Here is a 6,144-nt window from a genome sequence, read left to right as displayed (position 1 = left end):
ACTCTTAACTTTTATAAAGAATATCTCTTTGGATTTGAGACTTTAGTCTTTGCAACTTTACAGATCTTCTTTATGCACCAAGAGCTTGTAACACTCTAAAGAGAAAGGAAAAAATGAAATCGCATCATATGACCCCTTTAATGAGAGTACAATTGTAAGTTTAAAATAATAATAATAATAATAAAATCACAGTTGTGAGATATAAAGTTGCACTTAGAAGAAATAAATTTGCATCTGAGGGATAAAGTTGCAATTACAAGAAACAAAGTTAAAATGTTTATGAATAGAAGTTAATAATTTCTTTAAATGCCTTTAGACCTATGGATACAACCTTCACTATATTGTAACCTGTTAATAAATTAGCATTATTTCTAACATACAAAGTAAGTTCATTTTAGTACACTTGATATATTGTATATATATATATATTCAACACCCTACAAGCAAAACTACATCACAACCTTAATTTTTCATTTCAGTCTAAACTATTTATAGAAAAATCACTTCTTTAACCAAATGCTTTAATCTAAAGTGATTTACAAATGAGGAGTGTAGCGAGTCTTACAGTAATCAGACATAAAAACAAAGCTGAATGCATGAACTCTTTAAACAAACATTTGATCATATGTGCTTTTGAAATATGAAAAATCAGGTCAGAGTGCACAAGGTCTGTGCAGAGTGGAAGGGTAAGCCACCATCCTCCCCAGCAGGCCCCACAAAATCTACATCGGCCACTTCAATATTTCATTAGCACAACAAAGAACAAGACAGAGAAAACCCTCTCTGCAATAATTAAAGATCCAGCAGGGATGGAGCCGCACAGCAGTCTGCAAACCCCCCCCGCCTAAGTAATAGATCAAATGAAAGCTGTCCCTATGAACATGAATAAATGAGTGAAGTGTGCTGAGAGAGATGGAGGTGGTATAGGAGGGTGGGCCGGAGTGGGATCTAGAGACCTGGCACTGACACCCTCCTTCTCTGGGCCCATAGATGCTGCCAACTGCAGGGGGTGAGGGGCGATAGAAGCCTATAGGAGCCTATGGAAGAGATGGCGGGAGGAGGACCAAAGAGGGACTATATGTGTGTGTTTTGTGCTTCTATAACACTAAATCTGCCAAATACACCAGATGATAAGCAGGTTAGGTTTAGATCAGCATTCAGATTACACAGTGACCTTCAGGGGGTTATGATGAGGATTATGATTTTGTGATTAGTAACACTTTACAATAGAGTTGTATACATAACCATTTGCACATATAATGCGTATTTAATTCTAAATTAATTATCATGGATAAATGAATATATTTTTTGCACATCTTGGTTAATGTAAATTTATAAATATACTTTTGTCCATTGTTAGGTTGTGTTTGTTCTTAATGATTCTACATAATTGTATTTAATAAAAATGAATTGGACTAATAATGATTGTAAAATGGTATGATTAAGTAGTTTGTATTTTCGAGTTGGGAAGTCACTTTGGTCACTTTTTGTATCGTTTCTACAAAAGATTCAGAAACATTTTGAACTCTACTTCTACAAAATGATGAACAAACAGTGTGCATCAGTTGTGTTTTTGCTTTTTTATGTTTTTATTTAGTTTATGAAAGTGCTATATATTGAATAGACCCTTTTCACCTTTCCAGGGTTCACAGAAGCAGAAGTCGTCCTAGTTAGGTAAACTTCTAGAGTGGTGAATGGAAACTACAACAAATTATTATTTAAAATCTATGATAGCATTTCTATTACTTTCCAAAAGAGAAAAAAATATTGAGAGATTGATTATGTTGGCCAAAAGCGAGAAAGATGTCAGAGACCTGGCACTGACACCCTCCTTCTCTGGGCCCATAGATGCTGCCAACTGCAGGGGGTGAGGGGCGATAGAAGCCTATAGGAGCCTATGGAAGAGATGGCGGGAGGAGGACCAAAGAGGGACTATATGTGTGTGTTTTGTGCTTCTATAACACTAAATCTGCCAAATACACTAGATGATAAGCAGGTTAGGTTTAGATCAGCATTCAGATTACACAGTGACCTTCAGGGGGTTATGATGAGGATTATGATTTTGTGATTAGTAACACTTTACAATAGAGTTGTATACATAACCATTTGCACATATAATGCGTATTTAATTCTAAATTAATTATCATGGATAAATGAATATATTTTTTGCACATCTTGGTTAATGTAAATTTATAAATATACTTTTGTCCATTGTTAGGTTGTGTTTGTTCTTAATGATTCTACATAATTGTATTTAATAAAAATGAATTGGACTAATAATGATTGTAAAATGGTATGATTAAGTAGTTTGTATTTTCGAGTTGGGAAGTCACTTTGGTCACTTTTTGTATCGTTTCTACAAAAGATTCAGAAACATTTTGAACTCTACTTCTACAAAATGATGAACAAACAGTGTGCATCAGTTGTGTTTTTGCTTTTTTATGTTTTTATTTAGTTTATGAAAGTGCTATATATTGAATAGACCCTTTTCACCTTTCCAGGGTTCACAGAAGCAGAAGTCGTCCTAGTTGGGTAAACTTCTAGAGTGGTGAATGGAAACTACAACAAATTATTTTTTGGGGGTTCTCATTTGCCCATATAGCATAAGAAAAAAAAATCCATGATAGCATTTCTATTACTTTCCAAAAGAGAAAAAAATATTGAGAGATTGATTATGTTGGCCAAAAGCAAGAAAGATGTCTAATTTGCCGTCCTTCCCTCAGCTTTTGTCTTAGAAACACTCATACAGCGATGTTAAAGGGATAGTTCACCAAAAAACGAAAATTCATCATTTACTAACCCATCCATTGTTCCTGTATGAGTTTATTCCTTCTGCTGAAACCCCCTGAAACAGTTGACGATAGCCATTGACTTCTATAGTATTTCTTTCTTTATTTCCATACTATGGAAGTCAATAGCTACCGTCAACTATTTGGCTATCAACGTTCTTCAAAATATCTTCTTTTGTGTTCAAAGGCTGAAAGAAATTCATGCAGGTTTGAATGTAAATGATGCCAAAATTTTCATTTTTGGGTAAACTATCCCTTTAACTAGTTTTATGCAAAGTATAGTGTTATAAATGCACATTAATTAAGTATTCTGTTGTAAAGGATGCTGAGATTGACCAATCAGAATCAAGTATTCCAGACCCACATGATCAGCCCTGGTTCATATGAAAATTTGGGCAAATATAGGTAGAATTTCTTTGCATTCATTGGTAGACATATTCTTAACAGATGCACAAATAGAAAACATCAATGTGCATGTCACATTTTTGGAGCATTTCTTGGAATTGGGATGAAATTGCAATGGGTGTTCATGACAGCAGATAGAGGCGCTTCTCCATGAATTGTTAAATATTTAAACACGCTGCGAGATCTCATTAAAATCTGTACAAGCGCAGCCCACACCAAAACCCCCATCAGTGTCTAGCGCAGTCATTTTGGATACTAGTCATAACTCAGTGAAGTGTGACACAACACTTATTATCTAAAGCTTCCTTGTCATACTAAGAACATCATATATCATCATTTCCAGTGGAATGAGGCAGCCTTTGACGGAGATTCATAAAATCTTGGAGTGATTCGCTCTGCTTGAATTTTGACAGCCGAAGGTGGAAAACAACAAAAAATGGATCGAGGGGAGAAAAAAGTAAAGGAAAAGAAGAACGCGTGACAGCTTGACTACACAACTAACTCCATAGAGTAAACACAAAAACAGGATGATGAACAAACTTGGGTTCTCCCGAGTGCTCTCTACTACCAAAATCATGCCAATTAATTCTTTGTATTCTTAGCGTTCCTCTATTTTTAACTGGGATACCCTCTCACATAAATTGATTTCCTGTGGTGAACTTGAATCTTCCTTGTACTTCATTCAAGATGTTCCCGTCCTTTCTCTTCCCTTTAGGAATAAATCAAAGACCACGGCTGCCTAGTTGCGGCACGGCTGTGTATCTTTTTATACTTGAAAATGGTTTATTTTGGTTTTAGTGCCATTAATGGTGGGGCACGCTTTAAACTTCATCAGTGTCAACCGTCGAGATGAAGCACTGTGGCTGTTTATTCCTCTCCTATCTCCTTGTTTATGTATTTACTGAGAACGCGTGCGTTGTACAGTTTTGGTTTTCACAATTCCAGTCACCGAAAATGAATGCAAGGTTGAAAAAAAACTTAAGATCTTGGATTGTGGAATAAAAAAACGTTTAAACAGCTTCTGCTGCACACATAAATAAAAGTAGAGTGTCTTCTTTCGCTCTTGTCTGAGCATCAGGGGGAAAGGGTTGTCTATGATGAATGTAGTGAGATAGTTGGCGCTTAGTTGTCTGGTTGGAAAAGAAGTAAGTCCGATGCAGTTGCAGTTATTTGTTGCTTTACTGGAAACACTGAAGAGCATATCCTTAATTATCACATACAACAACCAAGACCAAGTTGGCTGTGTATACATATTTCATAAGTATCGTTCGCTCTCTTAAAAGAATAGTTCATCCGAGAATGAAAATTCTGTCATCGTGTCATTTCAATCCTGTATCTTTTTTTCCCCACACAAAACACAAAAAGAGACCGTGCATGAAATCACAATGAATAAATGAAGCTTTTGAGCATCAAAAAAAGCACGCATAAGAACCATAAATGTATTATAAATGTATTCTATATGACTTGTGCTCTATATTTCAAATCTTCTAAAGCCATACGATAACTTTGAGTGAGGAACAAACCGAAAAGGTAATAGGTAAAGGTAAAAAATCTTCCGGACTGGTTTTGTGAACCATATCAAGTGATTTTTGAAAAGATCGATTGAAAAGAACTAATTCGTTCACAAATGGGCCTTATTTACTGCTTCTCTCATGAGGTAGGAAATGAAAACTAAGGCAGATATCAAGATTTTCAGTGAATAATGACTTAACTTTTTTTTTTCTCTCTCTCTGAAATGAGGCTATCATATGGTTTCAGAAGAGCTGGAAAATAGCATGGACTACTTTACGATACATTTATGGTGTTTTGTGTCAGTCTCCATTCATAGCAGTTGTATGAAAAAGAACATTCAGTCAATGTACAGTCTTGACATTTGCTTTTCTACTCCAGTGTGTCACCTCATTGTCGTGGGCTGTTGAAGGGTCTTTAAGAGGAAGCCCCGAGGTGGGACGAAGAGATGAGTGAAATCCTCACTCTTTATCCAGAATAAGCTTCATGAATCCCTTTACACCCATTTAGTTTTCTTACTGTGCAATTCTTTTGACTATGACCCAGCCATCTCCCTACTTTAGAGTTCACTCACTCCTCCTCGTAAAATATGGAGCTTATGGCCATTCATCTCTATAATCATCTGTGTGCGTGCTTGGCGGGCGGCTCCCAGACAAGCTAACAAGAACTCGGGCTCCACGCCAGCTTCCTATAGCTCTGTTCAAAAAGTCCCCACTTTTTCAAAAGGTAACACTATTGAATGTCCCTTTGAGAGTGGAAAGCCTTTACAAAGTGCATGATTTGAAATGCTATCATTCCTAAATATGGTTTTATAAAGAGAAGCATTATGTTGTCACAAAGAATAATGCATGCAGTTCACACAGCGAACTGTGGCTTAAATATAAAGCTTAATCAACAAGTCAAATACTCTGAAAACCTTGAAAGCCGCAATAGCTTGAGGTGTTTTTTTTTTAAACAACTAACTGTACCACAAAGTCATCCTGCAGTAAGAAAAGTGTCTGTTCCAAGCTGAGCTGATGTAAAATTCAAATGCCATATCATGAAGTTATATTCTTACCTGATAACCACAGTAGTACATTACATTAACATTTTAAATGATGATTATTGTAATATACTACTGTTGTGCCATGGAGCCAAAATCTAAGATTTGTGGCTTGTAGTGCATGTCTGTTAGCTTTAGGTCCACCATTAGGTTAGTGTACTACTAACAGCTGACAAATTTACAATTTAACAGTTAAATGGAGTTTATATTTAAAAAAATTTTTCTTCCTGGAAAATGGAATAAAAATACTGATGACCCATCGTATATGCATAAGGAATACATATTTGTTGTATTTTCTATGTTTTTTTAGATTATATTATTATATTGTATTGTATATATATATATATATATATATATATACAGTGGGTACGGAAAGTATTCAGACCCCCTTAAATTTTT

Source organism: Sinocyclocheilus rhinocerous, unplaced genomic scaffold (genome assembly GCF_001515625.1).
Source record: "Sinocyclocheilus rhinocerous isolate Xijiao unplaced genomic scaffold, SAMN03320098_v1.1 scaffold415, whole genome shotgun sequence".
Lineage (NCBI taxonomy): Eukaryota > Metazoa > Chordata > Actinopteri > Cypriniformes > Cyprinidae > Sinocyclocheilus > Sinocyclocheilus rhinocerous.
Note: the sequence above shows the minus strand (reverse complement) of the source record.